The 10000-nt window shown below is 40.4% G+C and overlaps 1 protein-coding gene across 2 annotated transcripts in view; it reads right to left on the bottom strand.

The window, feature by feature from the left end:
• The window catches only part of znf385d (zinc finger protein 385D), a 67112-nt gene that overhangs the window by 54458 nt on the left and 2654 nt on the right, over window positions 1-10000 (bottom strand). The gene's annotated exons all lie outside the window — the stretch shown is intronic.

The following is a 10000-nucleotide window of genomic DNA, read 5'->3' as shown; positions in this document are numbered from 1 at the left end:
GCTGTCATTGATATATATTGTTTGTTTTATTACTGTTATTATTCTGTAATACATATTCACGTTTATTACAACATTCCCAGTCACTTTTAACTGCGCTGGCAGCAGGGCTTCAAATGAAAACCCACCCACCTGCCAAACGGTGGTAAAATTCTGGCACAGCAAAGAAACTCCTTTAATTTACCAGCCCGTTGCTGTGGCTAAGCGGTATAAAGGGAGTGCTTTACAGGCAGGTTAGTGTATTTAAACAATCTGAAATTAAAGAAAAATCCACCTATCGCCTGTATATGGATAGGATTACATTTTCATCTGCAGCGTCGCCTGCTTCAGACTCCTGTTTACAGAGAAATTCAAATCTAGACAGTGTTATGACTGACTGGTCTGTATATGAAGTGAAAGGGTGATGATTGTTAAACAAACATGGCGAACCAAAAGTAAACATAAATATGTTGTGTCCTGTGGTCTCGGGTCACTTAGAGGGCAAGGAGGAAGACAAGATGGGTGTATGAAGAGCAAGCACTACAATCAGACTAGCAAACAACAGCAATGACTTAGCAACAGGTGTCTGTTTTCAAAGGAAGTACGTGTGTGACAGAGCAAGCAAAAAGGGAAATGATATCGCAATGGAGTGTCATGGACCGCTTAGACGGTTCCCTGCCTGAACACCAGGGGGCGATCTAGCAGGGCTTTTTCCCTATCAATGTTTGTGTTTCTTTGCCATGTGCATTTGTTTAAGTTTGTGGCTTCACGTCTGTTTGACCCGCCTAAAACACCCCATTCTCTGTTCCCCTGATTGCTCCCTGTATATACACCTGATGTAATTTTCTTTAGTCTTTCTTTGTCGTTTTGGTGTTTGTTTTGCATTGTTCGCATTGCGTTCCCGTCATCGACGTGTTGTCATGTGATTCAATTCAATTACATTCATTTTTATTTGTATAGACCACATGGAGTTGGCATATTCTCTTTGAATGTCTGAAATCCTCATGAAGTGGAACACAACCGGAGCTGTTACAAGCTCTGTCTGCCTGAGGAAGGGTATAAAAAGTGATTCCCTTTTGATTTTGTGTTATTGTAACATTGCTCGGGGGGCACGGTGGCTTAGTGGTTAGCACGTTCGCCTCACACCTCCAGGGTTGGGGGTTCGATTCCTGCCTCCACCTTGTGTGTGTAGAGTTTGCATGTTCTTCCCGTGCCTCGGGGGTTTCCTCAGGGTACTCCAGTTTCCTCCCCCGTCCAGACATGCATGGCAGGTTGATTGGCATCTCTGGAAAATTGTCCGTAGTGTGTGACTGCATGAGTGAAGGAGAGTGTGTGTGTGTGCCCTGCGATGGGTTGGCACTCCGTCCAGGGTGTATCCTGCCTTGATGCCCGATGACGCCTGAGATAGCACAGGCTCTCCATGACCCGAGGTAGTTCGGATAAGCGGTAGAAAATGAGTGAGTGAGTGTAACATTACTCAGCATGTTTCATGTTTTGTTAATTTGTTGTTTTTCTTAAAAGATTTCATTGTCAGTTTTAATCCTTCATTTGGGTCTGTACCATGAGTGAACTGTGAGTTTATAAATCAGAAAATAAATCAATCAACCAAAAATTAGTATGTTATTTTATTTGCTTTTCTATTTTTAGTTTCCTTAGACATGATATATATGGACGTAGACATGCCTTGCCAACAAGCACCAACAGGAGAAACACGAGTCGGCTTGTCTCTCGTTACTATAAACACGAGGTGAGAGAGACAGGAAAAAGACGGAAGAAAAGCGAGTAATATATTTATTAGCAGTATTTCAGCATCATCTGCTAACCTGCATACCAATCAGCAAAGGAAAACAAAGCAATGAGAGAAGGTGAGACCCGAGAAAAAGAAGGAGACAAAACATGTCAAGGACCGGCAAATTTATCGCAATGATACTCTTCGAAAATTCAGGTGAAGGTGAAGTGAGACATGAGGAGAGGAATGAATTTACAATGCATCCTCAGTCTGCTTTGAGTCAGGTGAGGTCGTCCTGGCTGATCCGATTCGATACATAGCCTAGCATTTTCCCTGCATTCACATTTTTGCCTTCCTTGAGGATTGACATGTATTTGTAAACAGACTTCCGGCATCCGATCAGCAGCGAGCGTCCGTTTCAATCGCCAAAACATCATGTGAGTAAGTGATCCAAGTGTATCGTAAACAAAATGGCACTATATGTCATATTTTTGAGATGGTTCATGACTACGGTAGCAGTAAAACAGACTGGAGGCATGGGTATTTATTGCAGAGATGATTAGCTCTGTAGGTTGACTGCGGATCGTCTGTTCATGATCAAGATCATAAATAATAAAGACCAGATGCGGCAGTTTTTCCTGTTTTTGGAGCAATAAAAAGCACTTCTGCCAAAAGATGTGCGAGTGTAGGACAGGATCCAGTAACGCAGTAATGTATAACATTAGGACGGTTTGATATCCATTAGAAATGTTGCTCTGGCTGGTGATTTCAATAAAAACAATGTGCTCATACAAAAAGCTTTGATCATTTGCCCTAATGATCAATTTCAGTTGTAAATATTATGACACATTATTATGATAAATTAGGACTAGAATATAGTCTGATCCTTTAGTCAGCTCAAATAGGCCACAAATGTAGGCACAAAAGAGGTCTGACTACATGGTGACATGCAGGAGATGTAGCCAATTAGGAGAGAGAATGAAAATGTAAAAAATGTGTATTAGATGGTTAAATTGGATGAAAGTGAATTGTCTTTGTTTTAGCTCACATGCTGATGCTGTCTAACTTCGTAGGCAGACTACGGTACAAAGTAATACACATAAGCGAGCAGAACAGCTTTGTGTTTTTCATTGTATTTTACTGAGCTAGCTAGTGTTAATGAGCTATTTGTACCGCCATCAGCCGCCTTAGCGTGTGCAAAGCGTGTACGTTTCATTTTGTGCGATAAAGTCGCTATACAATAACCTGCAAATGTCACAGCTAATTTGCCTTGATGTAGCTTCCTTGTAGTTACTGTAGCTTTTAGTAATTTTTCTTAGTAGCTTAGCATCTTTGAGTTGTACCACACGTCCTAGAATTCAGCCTGCATTCAAACATGGCCTCTGGACTACGACACCCAGACTCTCTCACGTTCACGTTCACCAGTCAAATGTTTAACTGTAACCGTAACTGAGCTACATACTGTTACAGGGCTATTGCTACTGGCATCAGCCACCTTAGCCTGTAGAAAATGTGTACATTTTATTTTGTCACTGTACAATAAACTGCAAACATCACAGCTGATTTGCCTCAATGTAGCTTCCATGTAGTTAGCGTTTTAGTACGTTTTTTGAGTAGATTAGCACCTTCGAGTTATGACGATGCTGCGTTCGACTACACATCCTAGAATTCGGCCTGGCCATCAAACATGGTATCTGGACTATAAACCCAGACTCTCTTATGTTCACATTCACCAGTTGAATGTTTACACACACTTGGACTGAATGACCTTCACAGCACGCTCTTGTAGTTCTCAAGCCTTTTTGAATTGCTACACTATTATTCTCTCTGGTTTGACCATGTCTATGTTTTTAGACTGCGTCTTCATTTTTTTTTTTTTTGCTTCAACGATAAAGATCCCTGCGTAGCTGCACTTGTATCCTAAACTGGTTCCTGACGTGGCTATAGCTTAGCTACTGTATAGAAAACAATGTGTCATACAGTGTCAGAAACCATAAGCAAGTGAGTATGAGAGACAGAACAAACTCACATACTGTAGTAGACTTCTTTCACTCACCTATCCTGGCTAAGTTTACTTTGGTTAGTGGAATCTATAACAAAAAAAAAATTTAGGAACCATTTTTTTGAAGATTCCTGACTGGTTCTTGGAAAGGGCTCCAAGTAGAACTCTTGATTATCCAATTAATTCTCGAAGAACCCTTTAGATAACAAGGTTCTTAAAAGTTAAAGACCCTAACAACCGTTGTGTAGCTGAATCCTGACACATTTGGCTTTTTAAACACTATTTCAAATCATTCTAAAAGCAACAACAAAAATGAACATCCACTTTTATAGATAATCAACATCCACTTTTATAAAATCAACATCCACTTTTATAGATGTGTCACAGAGCTTCGGAAACCACAAGTGACTGAGGTTAAGAGACAGAATCTTATCTTCTAATCAACTACACTTGGGTTAATGGAAAACTGTAAAATAAATAAATAAATAAAACACACACCCTTAAGATCCTCTTCAGGACTTCAGGATTCTAATATATTTTCAAATACCTCCACTATCCAGTGCACTTCATAATGCAGCGCTTAATGTCAGACGGCGAGACTGATGCCTGCATCCTTATTAAGTGCACCAGACAAAAGCCGGTGCATTAAGCAGGCCAACGCAGCAGGAGGGACATATAGCGGGAGATGGAAAATAAAAGTCAACGCTTCGGGTTTTATTATTGTAGGAGAGAGGCGTCAGTGTAGAGAATTATAAAACCACCACCCGAGGTTTGTGTGTCCAGAATTAAAAGCTCACTGCCTCAGGATAAGCGCATTTCAGATCGTTTTTTGAGCAACTGAGACCAATAACAACTGCTCCTAAAAGCAGCACATAGCCGGTATTAAAATACACCAGTTTGAAATGGATTTCAAATATAACATTTCAAGTCCTGCAAGCCATTAATGATGGGGAATATAAAAAGAAAAGGCTGTAAAAAATTAAGAGCGTGGCTTTGTTGGCCGAGCCGCGTGCCTGCACGCGAGCGGAGACACGCATGAAGCCTGAAACACACCAGTTTCAAACACGTTACACGATGCTACAGTAGGTCAGAAATATATCCCAGAACACCTTGAGTATTTCTTTAGAAAAGAAATCCTAAACGGAGGAAACAAGCGGCCAGGGTTCTTCTCCTGGGAACCATCGTTGATTAAAGCCTTAGGGAACCAAAATCAGCATTCTAATGATGTGGTCTCATAGAATACATAATGTATAAATAAATAAAGTATTAATAATTGTTGATTTTCCATCCACTGTTTGAACTTTTTGTGTAAAATGGGTAACAATAATGCTGGAGAAACAATGCCTAAGCTCTATGTTCCATGCTATGGTGACCTCTACACTACAGTCTTATAAATGATGCTAATTCAATGGTTCTTGGTCAGGGTGTATGCTTCTATGAATAAAATTTAACATTCATTCATTCATTCATTCATTCATTCATTCATTCATTCATTCATTCATTCATTCATTCATTTTCTACCGCTTATCCGAACTACCTCGGGTCACGGGGAGCATCGGGCATCTCAGGCATCAAGGCAGGATACACCCTGGACGGAGTGCCAACCCATCGCAGGGCAATCAACTATGCCAATCAACCTACCATGCATGTCTTTGGACCGGGGGAGGAAACCGGAGTACCCAGAGGAAACCCCCGAGGCACGGGGAGAACATGCAAACTCCACACACACAAGGCGGAGGTGGGAATCGAACCCCCAACCCTGGAGGTGTGACGCGAACGTGCTAACCACTAAGCCACCGTGCCCCCCAACGTTAACATCCATGGAACAATTCTATTGCACAAAACGTTCTTTGGAGTGGAAAAGTATATTTATTCTAAAAAAAAAAAGTTATTTGTGGCACTAAAAAAAGAGGTTCTATAAAGAACTAAGTACTGAAAGATTCTACAGGGAACAAAAAAAAGATATCACTGCAAAACTCCATTTTTGGTTCTTCTTAGTGTAGAGCGTTTCCCAATCAGTAGGGCTACTTAACAAAATCCTTTATTTGTAAGCCATGCACAATTGATTATCACATGAACTTTTACTGAACTCTTGAAGAACCCTTTTTCTTAGAGTGTAGTTTGGCATGTGTTCACCCTTAAAGGTTCTGCCCTACAGCACATGAGAAAGGATTTCAAGCCGAATACTTGTTGGAAACTATATATGTTTTAATGATTATTTAATGAAACCTTAAAGAACTATTTAAGTACCCTTTTTTTTTTCTAAAAGTGTTGCGTGAAGTGTGTTCAATTATAAGGAAAGGGTGTGCCTAAAGAGATTTTAGAAAATGTTCTATTCTTTTGTACCCATAATAATTTGCAAATGTTCCACTGGGGAACTCTGTATGATTTCCTTTATGATTGTTTTGTCCTGATCATAAAGGATTTGAAATAGAACATTTTAAAAAAACAACAAGTAGCTCTTAATTATCTAATGAACCCTTTTTTTTTTAAAAAAAATTAAATAAAATGGAAGATTGGTAGATTTTTGGAAGAAAAAAAATAAAGGATTCCAAAACGCTTCAATGAAACGGTTCCAAGTAGAACTTTATTTTAATATTTAGGAACTCTTGAGAATTCAATTTACTCTCAAAGAATCCTTAAAGAACCATTTGTTCCCAAGACCGTAGTTTGATTAATGTTCACTTTTAGAAAACAGGGTTCCTACAGTATAGGGTTTGTTGGTTGTTTGGGGAAACATTTAAAAAGTCTATGCAGAACCCTACCATAGAGGGTTTGATTATATTTTACATTTTCTTAATTTCTTACATTTTTATAACAGAACATTTATATTGGATAGACATCAGAGTTACAGAGATCTTTTAAAAACCTCTTACTTTTACACAAACACACTTTGCTTTAGATTTGGTTTCTAACATGCTGCCTTGCAAAATCCCCATAACCAACAGGGTGTGTTATCTTGGAGAATAGTGTGTGTGTGTGTTGCAACCCACATTTTATAAACTCCAGCCATGTTGGAGGAGAGCCATTTGGATTAAGAGCCGCATGGCTTATTAACTTGAACAGAAACCCGGGTCGCTGTGGTGGGATTCTGACACCGTGCCCATTGCATGAGCCTGTATTTTACAACATTGTTTTTTTTCCCACCGATCCGTAATGTGGAAAACGTCCGGCCAGCTTGAGCCGCTCAATAAATCTGCACTTCGATTGCGTGCCACTCTCAGGACGAGTACACTAATCCTTCAGGAACTTGTCGTCAGGGAACAAGCGCTGTCCAGAAAACACACTTCTTCTGAGCGGCTTAGCTATAGATTGTGGCTAAAAACCCACTCGGGATTCCCCTGCTCTTTTGAGAAAGTGGGTTTGAACTCGATCAGTGATGGTGTGTTTAAAGTGAGGTGGACGTCGTGTGGTCTGGCCGAGTGAGTAATGACAGACCACACAGCTGGGACTTCGACCCGAATCAGCTCATTGTGGCTAATAAATAAAGGAAACTAGGACATAGCTGTTAGCATGAGTGAATTTATGTAACGCTAACAAGTTCTGCTAACTTTTTATTATATTATAGCAAGAAATACATATTTATCTTGGTTCCCCTGATAACCTTTGGCTAGTGAGACATTATTATACAAACCACATAGCTAGCTACAAGACGTATTTAACAAAATCCAATCGGTCTCGAGAAACATTTCTAGAAGAAAATCACATAAGAGTCAATAAGAGGTTGAGTTATTATATGACAGAAGAAGCCACGCCTCTTCGATAGAACTAACCAGCATATAGGCCACGCCTACTTTATGACAACTCATACACACAGGCTGTACCTTTTTACTAGGACCGACAGCCATACAGGCCACGCCTCTTTACTCTGACTGATGTTCACACAGGCCACGCCTACTTCATTGAGACTGACAGGGCATGCCTTCTTCACAAATGAGTGATGAATCTCACTGTGGGATGTGGTAGCTCAGTGGTTAAGGTGTTGGGCTACTGATCGGAAGGTCATGGGTTTGAACCCCAGGTCCACCAAGCTGCCACTGCTGGGCCCCTGAGTAAGGCCCTTAATGCTCAGTTGTAAGTCACTCTGGATAAGGGTGTCTGCTAAATGCCATAAATGTAAATCTATAAAATTCATTATGAAAATGTTTTTTTCAGACCAAAGAAGAAATTTCTCTCAAAGACACAGTTTTCTGAAGCAGTGAATCACTGAATCACTGAATCACTGAGTCAAATCAATGTATCATCACTTGTTTTACACAAACATGGCCTCACATTGGAAATTATGGCCGAATGTTGTAGTGGAATTCAGGAGATTTTTTTTATTTTTAAACTCAGTCCTTCTTCTCTCTCCCACTCTCTCTCTCTCTTTTTTTTTTTTTTTTTTTTTAATTTTTTACAGATGATGTGTGCAGTCAGTCCCCAGTGGAATTGAACTAAATCCAGATGTGATTGCAGAACTCATGGTACCGGAGGGGGGTTCACGAAGGCTTAACACACACCCTGACTCTCCGCCTCTGTGAAACAGACGCTACATCCATCACTAAAACCCTGCTCACTGTCACAGCTCCTGCCATGACCTTGATGCATTAGTGCAGCGTGCATTTTTGGCTGTGAGAAAGAAAGCGAGTGAGGATTTTGCTCTCGCTCAAACTCCCGTCTCGCCTCTCTGATGTGCCGATCATAATAAGACGCGAAAGGAAAATGATGTCTGTGGGGAACAAGGATGACACCTTCGTAATTGATACACGTCCATGTCGCTGACTGTGAAACGTGAAGCCATAGGCTTACACACACACACACACACACACACACACACACACACACACACACACACACACACACACACACACACACACACACAGAGATGCAAGCAGAGCACAGAAAAACAAGTGTAACGACTCCAGCTAGCATTAGCATAACATGAAGCATTACACACTCTTAGTAATTGCATTCTGAAGCACTTCCCATTTTAAAAGTGCACACAATTAAGGTTTTAAGAAGCTCTGCTGAAAGAGTTCATTATCTGAGACTCGTGTTTAAGGATTTTGAATTTCCCTTTGCTTTCCACACTGCTTAAAAAATCCTATTCCACTTATAGTCTAAGAATGATAATGCTTTATAATAATGCATTTCATTTTCACATTGTCTATGGCAATTCTCTCAGTACTGATTGTCTGTGTGCAGAAACGTCTTGTTGATGTGAGAGGTCAGTTAAGATTGGCCTGAAAGTTTCACGCTGACAGGAAGGCTACAGTACGGTCAAATAATCACGCTTTACAGACGAGCAGAAACAACAATGACGAACCATCGTCTTCTGACCACATCGACTTGAAACTGAGAACTTTCAAGACTCCTTTTAGACTCAAAGCAATTGAATCAAATCACAAATGAATCTTGACCCGACTCTTTCAGCTCTCAAACGAATCCTTACTTTTATTCCCCCCTCGAAAGATCCAAAGTCATTAATCTGTAAAAGAAACTGTTCAATGAGAATTTTAACGAATGGACATGGATCACCAAATTTCCTGCACTGTTATTTAGATAAAGTTTAAAAAGGAATCATTTTGTCCTGATCTTGTTTACATCATATACACATGATTACAAGCAGCAGAGAAACTTGACACTGCCTCATTCACACATTGATGAAAATCGTATACACGTCTCACCGTTTTCAGGGCTGTCTCTTTATTCTGTACGTGTTGAAACGACTCAGACGTTCATCATTCTCAATTTTTTTTTTGTCTTTCACTCATGTGGCATTATAGGATGGTGAATACAGAATACTGATAGCTTTGCAGCAAAAGCATCACAAAAGCAGCGACTCAAAAATTGCAATCAACTAAAAGATCTGAATCAGAGTCATATGATTCCCAAAACGACACATCCCGGATGTGGATCGTCCGCATTTGACCTCTCAGAAATGGAAGACGAGTCTCATGTTTATGTTACATAACTACTGTATAAAACAGATTTTAAACAACACTCATATGCAGTGACTCTTGGCTACAACCAACTCATTTCAGATTCACACACATACACGCAGAGACAAACGAGAGATGAGCACCTTGTAACTCACTGCAGGTGTTCGCTTTACTTTGTGTTCTGCGCTTAGTAATCAGAGCAAAACCGCTGTGACGTTTAAACACTATTAGCATCAACCACAGACTCCCACAGGGAGCCGGTTCATACACGCCTCGGCCTGTAACTACGCTCCCAGCCATGACGCCGATCCAAATAAGACGACCGTGCCCTCAGCATGAGATCATTTCTGCACGGATCATTTCTTGTTCAGG

This window comes from Tachysurus vachellii, chromosome 25 (genome assembly GCF_030014155.1).
Source record: "Tachysurus vachellii isolate PV-2020 chromosome 25, HZAU_Pvac_v1, whole genome shotgun sequence".
In the NCBI taxonomy this organism is placed as follows: Eukaryota; Metazoa; Chordata; class Actinopteri; order Siluriformes; family Bagridae; genus Tachysurus; species Tachysurus vachellii.
Note: the sequence above shows the minus strand (reverse complement) of the source record. Positions and strands in the feature narration are given on the sequence as shown.